The sequence below is a fragment of the Macrobrachium rosenbergii genome, chromosome 11 (assembly GCF_040412425.1).
Source record: "Macrobrachium rosenbergii isolate ZJJX-2024 chromosome 11, ASM4041242v1, whole genome shotgun sequence".
Lineage (NCBI taxonomy): Eukaryota > Metazoa > Arthropoda > Malacostraca > Decapoda > Palaemonidae > Macrobrachium > Macrobrachium rosenbergii.
In genome coordinates, this window is record NC_089751.1 from 38,133,786 (window position 1) to 38,148,293 (window position 14,508).

Below are 14,508 nucleotides of genomic sequence, written 5' to 3' on the forward strand. Positions count from 1 at the left end.
ATCAGTAACTCTACTGTCCTGTCCATCATCGTTCCAGTTGACTTCAATCCCTTATACTCGTATATCATGGTTTCAGTTGACTTCAATTCCCAATGCACCATGGTTTCCGTTAACTTCAATTCCCTATGCATCACGGCTTCAGTTATCAATTCCTTAAATATCACAGTTTCAGTTGACTTCAATTCCTCATGTCTCATAGCTTTAGTTAACTTCTATTCTCTATACATCATGGTTTCAGTTGACTTTAATTCCCAACATCACGATTCCAGTTGGCTTCAATTCCCTCTGCATCACAGTTTCAGTTGGCTTCAATTTCTTATGCATCATGGTTCAGTTGACTTCAATTCCTTATGCATCATGGTTCAGTTGACTTCAATTCCTTATGCATCATGGTTCAGTTGACTTCAATTCCTTATGCATCATGATTCAGTTGACTTCAATTCCTTATGCATCATGGTTCAGTTGACTTCAATTCCTTATGCATCATGATTCAGTTGACTTCAATTCCTTATGGATCATGGTTCAGTTGACTTCAATTTCCTACGAATCCCAGTTTCAGTTGGCTTCAATTCCTTATGCATCATGGTTTAGTTTACTTCAATTCCTTATGCATCATGGTTCAGTTGACTTCAATTCCTTATGCATCATGGTTCAGTTGACTTCAATTCCTTATACATCATGGTTTAGTTTACTTCAATTCCTTACGCATCATGGTTCAGTTTACTTCAATTTCCTACGAATTGCAGATTCAGTTGGTTTCAATTCCTTATGCCTCATGGTTCAGTTGACTTCAATTTCCTACGAATCGCAGTTTCAGTTGGCTTCAATTCCTTATGCATCATGGTTTCAGTTGACTTTAATTCCCAACATCACGATTCCAGTTGGCTTCAATTCCCTCTGCATCACAGTTTCAGTTGGCTTCAATTTCTTATGCATCATGGTTCAGTTGACTTCAATTCCTTATGCATCATGGTTCAGTTGACTTCAATTCCTTATGCATCATGGTTCAGTTGACTTCAATTCCTTATGCATCATGGTTCAGTTGACTTCAATTCCTTATGCATCATGGTTCAGTTGACTTCAATTTCCTACGAATTGCAGATTCAGTTGGTTTCAATTCCTTATGCATCATGGTTCAGTTGACTTCAATTTCCTACGAATCGCAGTTTCAGTTGGCTTCAATTCCTTATGCATCATGGTTCAGTTGACTTCAATTTCCTACGAATTGCAGATTCAGTTGGTTTCAATTCCTTATGCATCATGGTTCAGTTGACTTCAATTTCCTACGAATTGCAGATTCAGTTGGTTTCAATTCCTTATGCATCATGGTTCAGTTGACTTCAATTTCCTACGAATCCCAGTTTCAGTTGGCTTCAATTCCTTGTGCATCATGGTTTAGTTTACTTCAATTCCTTATGCATCATGGTTCAGTTGACTTCAATTCCTTATGCATCATGGTTCAGTTGACTTCAATTCCTTATACATCATGGTTCAGTTGACTTCAATTTCCTACGAATCGCAGTTTCAGTTGGCTTCAATTCCTTAAGCATCATGGTTCAGTTGACTTCAATTTCCTATGAATCGCAGTTTCAGTTGGCTTCAATTCTTTATGGATCATGGTTCAGTTGACTTCAATTTCCTATGCATCATGGTTTCAATTACTTATTTCTTTTTACCTCAAAAGTTTCATGACTTGATTTCCTCGTGCATCGTGATGTCGCGTCTCCACTGAAACCATGATTCATAAGTAAAAGGTTTCTTTCCAAACAATGTTGCATTAGGAAATAGAAAATCTTAAATGACGATGCGTTTTGAAATGAGTGACAGAAACCATGACGCGAAGGGACTGGAGTAACAGAAACGATGATGCAAGGGAAATGGCGCCATTACTCTTTCTGTTTTCCTTTTTATCGTGGTTTCAATCAATCTATTTCCTCGTGCATAATACCGCCAATAACCCTATTTCCTTCTGTCTTTGCTTTCATGACACCATTTCCTTAGGCACTGTGGTTCTGAAGGCTCCATTTATCCCTGCGTTATGGTCTAGGCAACTCCACCACTTCTCTCATCTTCCTGGTTGCATGAAGTTTCAAATACTTCTCTTTCTTGCATACTGGGTTTTCCATTGTTTTTAATCCCTTGCTCAACCTACTTTCAAGGATTTCTCTCCCTTTAGCATAACATTTGTATGACTTTTTATCCACAGCATAGTTCTTACACTGACTATTTTCTTACCTTGTATTACATTGTCATTCACTTCTCTTCCATTCGAATTGCTCTGCCTACTAGCACGGCTACTGCAGGTTTTATATAATGCCCGAGGGCATCTTCAAGATCAATGCCCTCAGCCTGGCCTTTCCTAAAAGATCGCCACTCAAGGTACCAGTGGATAAAATGTAAGTATAGTCTACACATACTTCTCAGTTCTTGCTTATTTGCATACAACTCTTTGTTTGGAGCACTGTCTATCAAGTAACATCAAAGAATTAATATTCCCTCAACGGTGACTATGTTGATTTAGTGTATTACAATTCTTTGACACTGAAACTGCTGTATTTTGTTGACAAGGCTATAAAAATCAACCATTATGGGTCACATAACTATTATGAACTGTGTAACCTCGGCATTTTTCCTTTTATAATTTATAATCAGCTGATCCCTATGGTTATTATTGCAAAAGAAGCAAGAAAAAATTGTTAAGGAAATAAGGCATGAAAGTAAAGTGACTGAACACTGGATATTGATGGATAAGACAATGCACTAGTTTTCCTTTAGAAGTGGGGTGACATCATATTTAACCTCCTAAAAAGGTGATTTTCCGAATGTATTACATTATTTTAGGTCCATTCGTTAATTTCAATCATAAAAATTAGTCTGAAAGAAATCCATCTACTTTTTTTTAGTTTTCTGTAAAAGAAAACTATTGTACCGGCTGTCTGTCCGTCCGCACTTTATTCTGTCCGCACTTTTTCTGTCCGCCCTTGGATCTTAAAAACTACTGAGGTTAGAGGGCTGCAAATTGGTATGTTGATCATCCACCCTCAAATCATTACACATAACAAATTGCAGACATCTAGCCTCAGCACTTTTCATTTTATTTAAAGTTAAAGTTAGCCATAATCGTGCTTCTGGCAGCGATATAGGATAGGCCACCACCTGGCTGTAGTTAAAGTTTCATGGGCCGCAGCTCATACAGCATTATACCGAGACCAGCGAAAGATAGATCTATTTTCGGTGGCCTTGATTATACGCTGTAGCGGCTGTACTGAAAACTCGATTGCGCTAAAGAAGCTTCGGCGCATTTTTTACTTGTTTTTTATTTTGTGCAAGATCCTACAAAAATAGGCGGCGCTTTGGAATTTCCGTTACCCATCAATGTCTTCCCTCAAATTTCAAGGCCCTGTCTTTTATCATTCTTTAATGTTCTCGAGGCTACGACGGACTTTCTGAAATACCAGCTGTTACTACCCTAATGTTATTCTCCTTGCAATTTAATACATTTTTAACCATTCACTGATTTATTAGTTTATTTTTTTATTTTTCGTAAGTGATATCTCTTCTTTCTGTAATTCCCTTTACCTTCTCTTCCTTCCTAATGAGCACCACATTCTTTGGAAGCTTGTAGTTAAAGTCAATGGGTCCTGTGGGCTTGTTCCTTATGAACAGGGTTCATCTTCTAAATAATAACAGCAACAATAACCAATTATATGCATTAATTTATACGGATACATATTCCCTGTTCATCTCTCTCACTCTTCCAGCATCAAGAACCTTCGCGAGTTCGGAATCATCGATTACCTATTTAAGATACACGTGTCCAATGCCACCGAATGCTTGAAGCCCATCGGGTCCGAGTTTGCTGGGGTACAGAGGCCTCTCGCAATGCAAGACTTCTACGCCCTCTTCTCTATTTATGCGGGAGGTAAGAGTTTTCTGTCTGCGGCCTTTCGTTTCCTGCATTTTGCATTTATCTGTTGACGGAATGCGATGCGAAGTGTCTTTCCGACGAAATTAACGTAGGCATATACAAAGCTTACGGAGCTTTGTTTATTTTCATAGTCTTTCTTGCCAGTCTTCAAAACTGCAACTGAAGTGAAATTTAATTATAAATATATATATGTATATATATATAATATACTGTATATATATATGTGTATGTATGTATGTATACATACATATATTATATATACATACATGTGTGTTTGTGTATAAATGGGGTCACAGTTGACTGATTATTATTGAATTTGCTTTACGACTTGAACGGTCATCAACGTCGGAAACGGAAAATTTGCTAAAAATCTGTGTATTCATAATACAATAAATAATAAGAAAGTGGTCACATGACCACTTTAGGTCCCTAAATAATACATGAATTGGATATGAGGCCGTTTCCTCGTGGCGCCGTGTGTGTGTGGGGAATGTATGTATGCATGTATGTATGTTTATGTATGTATGTATGTATGTATGTATGTATGTATGTATGTATGTATGTATATACATGTATGTATATATAGCATATATGTACATATATATGTATATATATACACACAATTATATTTATTATACTGTATAGACATATATACATATACATTAATGTATATATACATATATATATATATATAAATACTATACAGTATATACATATATGCATATATATATATATATATATATATATATATATATATATATATATATATATATATATATATATATATATATATATATATATATATATATATATATATATATATATATATATATATATATATATATATATATATATATATATATATATATATATATATCGTTGCTAGTACGAGTTTAAAGGCTGTCTCCGGCATGAGTCACGCGAGAGCTACCGATTCTAAGAATCAATATAAATGCAAAGTGTTGACTTTCATAGCCAATCTTTGCCCGACCCTTCACAGGAAGCAGTTAATTGCAGAAATGTTTTTTGCAGATACGAATCTATATAAAGTACATATGATGTGAGTTTGTCATCTGCAACGCCGACTAAATTCTTTCCTGTTGACTTTAGACTTAACTTCCGCCGCTTCATTTCCCTAGAATTGTTCAGGGCGTATTTAATTCTGCTTGTGATCTTTTTTTATTTTTTTTAACTTGTTTTTCCTGGAATAGAAACTGTATGTCATCACTGACCAAAGGACACTCACTTTCGTTCCCTTATGGCGGCAGACTCTCTCTCTCTCTCTCTCTCTCTCTCTCTCTCTCTCTCTCTCTCTCTCTCTCTCTCTCTCTCTCTTTCACACACACACACATACACTTTCGTTCTCTCACAGCAATAGTTTCTCTCTCTCTCTCTCTCTCTCTCTCTCTCTCTCTCTCTCTCTCTCTCACACACATACAAACACACACTTTCGTTTTCTTATGGCAATAGCAATAGTCTCTCTCTCTCTCTCTCTCTCTCTCTCTCTCACACACACACACACTTTCGTTCTCTTACGGTAATGGTCTCTCTCTCTCTCTCTCTCTCTCTCTCTCTCTCTCTCTCTCTCTCTCTCACACACACACACACATACACTTTCGTTCTCTCACAGCAATAGTTTCTCTCTCTCTCTCTCTCTCTCAAACACACACCCACATACAAACACACACTTTCGTTTTCTTATGGCAATAGCAATAGTCTCTCTCTCTCTCGCACACACACACTTTCGTTCTCTTACGGTAATGGTCTCTCTCTCTCTCTCTCTCTCTCTCTCTCTCTCTCTCTCTCTCTCTCATATACACACGCACACACGCAAACACTTTCGTTCTCTTAAAATAGTCTCCCTCTCTCCCTCTCTCAGTTTGTATATTTAGTTTTATATACGATTCGTAATGTTGCTATTTACTTTTGGACTTATGAACACATTGCTTCATAGAGTCTAAACTCGATAGCCTTAATAACGACATAACATACATTTAAGGGAGAAACTGAGAATAAATGAGCTTCCATACGGATCACCAAGAATGTATAAAAAAATATATATATATATATATATATATATATATATATATATATATATATATATATATATATATATATATATATATATATATATATAACGATGTTATTGGGACATGTCTCATCCGACCAATCACCTTCAAGCAACCGCCCATTTCAAGTGCATTTCCGCCAGACTAAAAAGAATAGAGATCAGATCTATTCATTATTCAGGCCTCTCAATTTCTCTCCTTATTTCTGTTTTAGACACTATCCACTGAAATCCTTGAAATCAGAGAATTCTCTCTACCAAGTGGGATTCAAACATAAGCTGGTTAAAAGACTGACAGCAGTTTCCTAGGAGTTTTATCATGGCTGCAACTTGAATGTGGCATAGTTTGCCAAGCGCGGTTGTGGAATCTTCTGATCTCTACATATTTATGAGAGGAGCAAATTCATTGCTGCTCTCTGCTGCTGACGTCTCCTGAATGTCTGGTGTATTGGTTTTACTTGTGTATTCCCTCTTATTTATTTTATTTGTAATTTTTCCTGTAAAGTGTCTCTCTCTCTGCAGGCTGATTTCCCTTTGGAGCCTCTTGGGTTTATTATAAGTCTGTTGACTTTGTCCATAAAGGTTTTCAGCTGAATGAAATGGAATATATAGAGTTTAGGCCAAAGGCCAAGCACTGGAACCTGTGAGGTCATTCAGCGCTGGAAAGGAAATTGAGAGTAGGTAGGTTTGAAAGGTGTAACAGGAAGAAAACCTCGCAGTTGCACTATGAAATCATTGTTAGGGGAGAGTGGACAGCAAGATGGATGAAAGATAATATGAATGGAGGTACAGTCAAGGGAATTAAAAGGGTTGCAGCTAGGGCCCGAAGGGACGCTGCAAAGAACCTTTAGTAATGCCTACAGTGCACCCATTGAGGTGCACTGACGGCTCTACCCCCTACGGGGGTTTTCAGCTGAAGATCTAAAGAAAGAAAGAAAGAAAGAAAGAAAGCAGTGCAAACCCACTGCACCACCAAAAGCTTACGAGTTCACTACACCTCAAGCGAACGTATATCGGTCTAATTCAGGTAACTACAGAGCCAACATAAAACCATACTCACCACTGAGAGTGGGAATTTGAAGCACATTTGGCTGTATAGACTAAAATTTATAGCATACTGGTCACAGCTACCAGTGACTTATTAACCTCTAAACTTTCCGATGCTTTTGGTACAGTACGCTCTCCACTGAAATACTTGAAATCCGATAGACAATGAATAGAGAAACTTTACTTTCCAAGCTGGATTTGAATTCACGCTTACACAGAAGCTTTTTTTTTTTTTTTAACAAAATAAACTGACGCTAATAAATAATGAGGTTACTGGCAGACTAACATTCATATAAAATTAATACAAAACCGAAACTTTTAATGGAAAAACACCAAGAAGGAAACACTAAGTGGGTCCTGCCCGCAACGGGCCCTCGTGACGTCATTGTCCGGCCTTGCTGCCTTATAGCGGATCGTGGTCAGCGCTAACCGGGTGACTATAGCGTCATGAAATATAAAATTCCTTTCATTTCAAGTTACTGCATATCAGCGGGACATGTAAATTGAAACAAGTAAAAAATGAGGCGAAGTTTCTTCGGCACAATCGAGTTTTCTGTACAGCGTATCATGCTGTATGAAACTCTCAGCCACGGACCATGAAACTTTCACCCACGGACCAGCGGTGGCCTGTGTTGTTGGCACCGTGCCAGACGCACGATCATGGCTAACTTTAACCTTAAATAAAATAAAAACTACTGAGGCTGGAGGGCTGCAATTTGGTAGTTCGATGATTGGAGGGTGGACGATCAACATACCAGTTTGCAGCCATCTATAGAGCCTGAGTAGTTTTCAAGATCTGAGGGCGGACAGAAAAAGTGCGGACGCACAGAAAAACAGCCATCTCAATAGCTTTCTTTTACAGAAAACTGAAAATGCGATACATCACATTTACAAGCGAAAATATGGGTGAGTTTGCAACCTCAACTCATATCTCTCATTAATTTTTATATAAATGAGAGGAAACACCGACTCGCCTTATTAAGCGAGGCACAAAATTTATATCCTGCTTATTAGTACGAATCTTAATCTTATTTTTTTTCTTTTTGGATTTAGAGATTGTTGATACAAAAAATTGATAGAGGGTTTGAGATATCAATCGGCAATTAAACATAATTAGTTTTCACACTTTTATTGATATTGCAATTGCCTTTTATATCTTTGTTTTTCATTCAGAGAGAGAGAGAGAGAGAGAGAGAGAGAGTTGAAGGAACACATGAAAATACAGGTAATCCACCGAGAGAGAGAGAGAGAGAGAGAGAGAGAGAGAGAGAGAGAGAGAGAGAGAGAGAGCCTACCTATGGAAACAATAGGCTGGCTATTTTTAACGCTTCCAGCTAAAAGCATATAGAAAAAACAAAGAATACTAATAACATTCGTAAGGAATATAATACCACTTATTCCTGAACTTTTCTTTAACTGACAGGTATGATCCTGAGCACCGTGTCTTTCCTTCTAGAGCTCAAAGGATTCGCCCGGAAGTGATGAGGAACTCAGAAAGCAACGCATACGATACTGGGATTAGAATCATGCAAGAAAACATCCGAATGTGTACCGCCGTCTTCTCTTACTTCTGCTTTTTCGGATGAAGTTAAGCCTAACTTAAAGGTTACACATTTCAGCACTGTGTCCCAAAAAACATTCAGCGTAAATTCACATAATGTCCCAAAAAACATTCAGCGTAAATTCACATAATGTCCCAAAAAACATTCAGCGTAAATTCACATAATCTAAAATTACTTATTTCACTTCTACTAGTTTCCAGTGCCGTCACTTGAATGGCACTTGCGTACCTATGTCCTGAAAACAGATTCACCGATCAGAAAAATTACAAGAGCAATTTCAGAATCTATTTATTTTCCTATTGACTTTAAAACCAAGCAAATACAACTTGATATATTTACCTATTAAATAAAAAAAAACATAACATTACAATGGAACTGTCAAGTGTGTGTCTGATGAGACTTTTCCCACAAGAGTTATTTAAGAGATGTTCAGAAACTTTACTAAGAGGATGTGTGGAAACAAGAGTTTCAGAAAAACATGAGAGAAGTGCCTCTCAAATATACAACGTTTATGAATAACGTTAAAAACGTTAAATAACGGTAAAGATCAGTAGAGTGAGGAAAGACAGAGATACGGCTCACATTATGCGTGGCATGTTTACCGGTGAAATGAGTATTCTCACATGTCAAGATAAGATTAGTGATCACTTTTTCTCCTTTCCAACAGAAACTATTACATGAAAAAAATTATAACATGCCCAGTCCGTGGCCGAGTAATGATAATCATTAATATTCCGACAAACAAGTTTTTTTTCATTGTCTGTAATAGTTAATAAAAGACAGTAACAAAACTAAATGTGAAAACTGATGGAAAATATAATCTATTAAGTTCACTTATAAAACAATCTTACGTTGAAAGAATACATAAATAACAGATAATCCCGTGAGAGAGAGAGAGAGAGAGAGAGAGAGAGAGAGAGAGAGAGAGAGAGAGAGAGAGAGAGAGAGAGAGCTAAAGGAACACATAAAAACAGATAACCAGAGAGAGAGAGAGAGAGAGAGAGAGAGAGAGAGAGAGAGAGAGAGAGAGAGAGAGAGAGAGAGCTAAAGGAACACATAAAAACAGATAACCGAGAGAGAGAGAGAGAGAGAGAGAGAGAGAGAGCTAAAGGAACACATAAAAACAGATAACCGAGAGAGAGAGAGAGAGAGAGAGAGAGAGAGAGAGCTAAAGGAACACATGAAAACAGATAACTGAGAGAGAGAGAGAGAGAGAGAGAGAGAGAGAGAGAGAGAGAGAGAGAGAGAGCTAAAGGAACACATAAAAACAGATAACTGAGAGAGAGAGAGAGAGAGAGAGAGAGAGAGAGAGAGAGAGAGAGAGAGAGAGAGAGAGCTAAAGGAACACATAAAAACAGATAACCGAGAGAGAGAGAGAGAGAGAGCTAAAGGAACACATAAAAACAGATAACCGAGAGAGAGAGAGAGAGAGAGAGAGAGAGAGAGAGAGAGAGAGAGAGAGAGAGAGAGAGAGAGAATAAATGAATAGAGAACCATCAGAACATGGCGCACGATAAAAGCTGCTGCGGAAATTTTGGGCACATTAGCGCGAGAAGGGAGAGACGGCAAAATCCTCAGTTTCCGCCACAATGCATCGAATCACCATTTACAGAGAAATCATGAATGCGTGAAGAAAAACAGTTTTGCACATTAAATGCGGAGGGTTGGCATTCAGATTCGCAGGCCGTGAACACTAAGTGTAACAAACTACGCATATTTATTTATGAATATTCTTTTGGACGGATTTGCATTGTATATATACATACACACACTTACACACATACACACACACACACACACACACACACACACACATATATATATATATATATATATATATATATATATATATATATATATATATATATAAATTCATATATGTATAGTTTATATATAATGTATATATAATTATGTGTATACGTATATGCATAAGCATATATATACATATGTAATTTATATATATATATATATATATATATATATATATATATATATATATATATATATATATATATACATATATATATATGCTATTAAAATCACATTCGTATCTTGTAAAATGTCACCAGTAGATTACACACACACACACACACACACACACACACACACACACACACACATATATATATATATATATATATATATATATATATATATATATATATATATATGTGTATGTATAGATATACATATATTTATATATAAATATATAAATATATATGTGTGTATTATGTCTATATAATATATATATATATATATATATATATATATATATATATATATATATATATATAGACAGACAGATAGATAATTAAACTGAAAGATATATGAGTACAATAATATTAGGAAGTGATGGAAGGGAGGAGAAGAAGACCTAAAATTGTGGCTATAAGGAGTGAAGGGAGGTATTAGAGCGAAAGGGCATAAATATCCAAGCTGCAATAAAGTTCTTGCAAAACAGAGGCGAGGGGTGCAGCATATGTGAAGGGAATCGATGTGCTATTAATGGGCCTTTTGATTTAGGTGCATGAAATGTATAATGTTGCAGAGGTTTTTATGGAAACTGGACTATTTTTAAATATATAACGGAATCTCCAGGAAGCTATCATTTTATATCAGTTTCACAAAAAAAATTCACTATAGGTTTTGAAGATCGATTTTTTTTATAAAGATGATGCAACATAACAAATGTTAATTGTTGATATAGTTTTAGGAAACGTAATATGTGTTCAACTGAAGTGTTTCTTTAAAACATCACACTGACTCATTTGATTCGTGTAATAATTTTCCCGATTCGATAACTACTAGTCCAACCCTATGAAAATATCTCCATTCGCTATTTTTACACTGCAATTGTGATATTTACAAATGTTATCAATTTACACAGTATTTTTTCAGCCACATACATAGCCGTATAGGAAGTTCCTAGTTTACGAAAACACTTCAGTGTCTATAGGAAACAACTAACCTACACTTGGCAAAACTTAAAAGCATCTTCACCATTTTTGTACATTTCTGCACTTTCGCATAGCTTAGCACCATCCTACTGAATTCTCTCCTTTCTCCGAAGGTCGGACTACCACAACCCATTTCTAAAACATCGTGACAAACGGTTTTGATCCCGCAATTTATAAATATTTTCGCGCGTGTAGTTGTAATTAGTTCATTTACCGCCATGAAGTTCATCCCTTTAATCACGAACCCCGACATTCATTATACGCAATTTCCCCCGCAAAACCAATTTTTTTGCCGTCAAATATTCTGGGGCCGCCCAAATATTTCTATCGTCTATTATCCTTAATTATCTAAATATATCATTCTTCCTCTGCTCCCCTGTTCTTTCCCTCCATTTCCTTTGCATTTATAAATTCATTCAAGTGTCCTCTGACACCCCTGCGCTTGAAAGTAACGCTTTCTCTACGTCATACTGAGAAATATTGACCAGTAAGTGTAGGTGGACTACTGAGTCTCATTAATAATATTCAGTTATAACTTAAATCTAGGGTACCTAAGCAAATCAGGTCTGTTTTTTTTTACTGGATTCCGCTTCCTCATCGTTTTCTACATTATGACTAAATTTAACCTGTCATAAAGGTGATGTATTTACTATTTAAAAACTAAAATTTTTTCGCAAATAGCACATACACTAAAACTTTGAATAATTCCACAACGACAAGAGAAACAAAACTGAAGAGATACGAGTCCCAAATATCACAAAGTATATTTCCTCTGTTTTACATAAGTATATATATATATATATATATATATATATATATATATATATATATATATATATATATATATATATATATATATATATATATATATATATATTTTTTTGTTATCGCAGAACTTTTACCTTCCTCAATTTTCTGAATACTATAAATCTATCATCTATATAGACACACATACATACATAAACGCACACACACATATACATACATATATATATATATATATATATATATATATATATATATATATATATATATATATATATATATTGTGTTTGTGTGGACCAATTACTGTAAATACTTAATAACATTTTTAAACGAACTGTTGTAACCAAGCAACTTTAAAATATTAAACTTTTCCAGAAATAAAAGTCCCTGTCATTTGTATATAACGAAAAAATATTTCCTCTCTCAATTTCTGCTCTCAAGACAACATGCCAGCCGAAGAAAGTACATAAATGCCTAAGGACCTTTCGCGAAGGACCTTCATGGCCTACCCTGTCCTAAAGGAATGCCTGAGGCCTAAGGTTAACCGCCGGAAAGTAGGACCAGATCGCCAGCCTAGCTCTCAAAAGAAGAGCAGAACAAAGAGCAAAGTGGTTATAACAAAGGACAATGGAGCCTTTCCAAAGGACAATGAAGTGTTACAGTATTGTGAAAGGAGATAAAAAGGCACTAGGGAGAACAATTCCAAAATCTTTGACAAAAAACACAAGTAAAAAATGCGCCGAAGTTATTCGGCGCAATTGATTTTTCTATACAGCCGCTAAAGCGTGTAATCAGGGCCACCGAAAATAGACCTATCTTTCGGTGGTCTCGGTATAATGCTGCATGAGCTGCGGCCCATGAAACTTTAACCACGGCCCGGTGGTGGCCTATTCTATAGCATGATTAAAGCTAATTTTAACCTTACATAAAATAAAAACTACTGAGGCTAGAGGGCTGCAATTTTGTATGTTTGATGATTGAAGGATGGGTGATCAACATACCAATTTGCAGCCCTCTAGCCTCAGTAGCTTTTAAGATCTGAGGGCGGCCAGAAAAAGTGTGGACAGAAAAAAGTCCGGACAGAATAAAATGCGGACGGACAGACAAAGTCGGCACAACAGTTTTCTTTTACAGAAAACAAAAAAAAAGAGCGCAATTCTAGGCAGCTTTTAAGTCTATGAAATAATTTACAGAGAAATCAAAACAATATGAATGGAATCAAATGAGCTGCGTCTTATTCACTTTTCATGATGAAATGACTCCTGTCATCTGCATTCTCTTGCAACATCAAACCTAATTACTGCTGGATTACTAATATGACACTTGCTCATCTCAGTAGGATGAATGAAGTCTTGCAGTTTTTACTGCAACACAACACACATAGGATAAACGCAGTAAACATTAAGCAACTGTCTTAACTTCATAATTACCGACAAGTATAAACTTCAAGAGCAAATGTTTGAAAAAAGAAAACATCGATTTTTCATGGGTGAGGTCACTTTAATTTTCACAGCAGGACATCACCAACATACTGCCTTCAAATAATACACACTTTCAATCACGCTCCACGCAAATGAAAGGACTGGACTTCAAACAGAGATCTATACATACCGATGTACAGAACGTGCGCAACGAGAGCCAGAGACGGGCAAATTTGGTACATACCATGTTGAAAGCAGCGCTTCTCGTCCGATCAGCGAAATTAAGCAACGTTGGGTCTGGTCAGTACTTGGATGGGTTACCGCCTGGGAACACCAGGTTCTGTTGGCGTCTGACTTTTCTTTAGCTGGTCTGCTGGTATTGTGGTTTTTGTCGTGGTATGCCACTCAGATGTCGCGGCTTCGCGCCTACCCCAGGGCGATGAAAAATCAGTGGCTTTGTATCACGATCAGTTACTGCTGAGGTGTGGTGTCTGCGGTGGGAGGCTGAAACCAACATTCTTTGGAAGCTTGAATTTCAAGTCAATGGCCCCTGTGTGCTTGCTCCATGTGAATAGGTTTCATCTACTGAAATAATAATAATAATAATAATAATAATAATAATAATAATAATAATAATAATAATAATAATAATAATAATATCCATCGATATACGTCGCAAAATATAGTCTGTATTTTTTTACACTGATGATAAATTTCCGCAGCCGATATCACTTCACTCCAGAGTGGATACCGAGCAGCA

General features: G+C 36.3%; 1 pseudogene; it reads left to right on the forward strand.

Moving 5' to 3' along the window:
* Window positions 1-13,978: 13,978 nt before the first annotated feature.
* LOC136843598 (5S ribosomal RNA) lies at window positions 13,979-14,099 on the forward strand (annotated as a pseudogene).
* The last annotated feature ends 409 nt before the right edge of the window (window positions 14,100-14,508 follow it).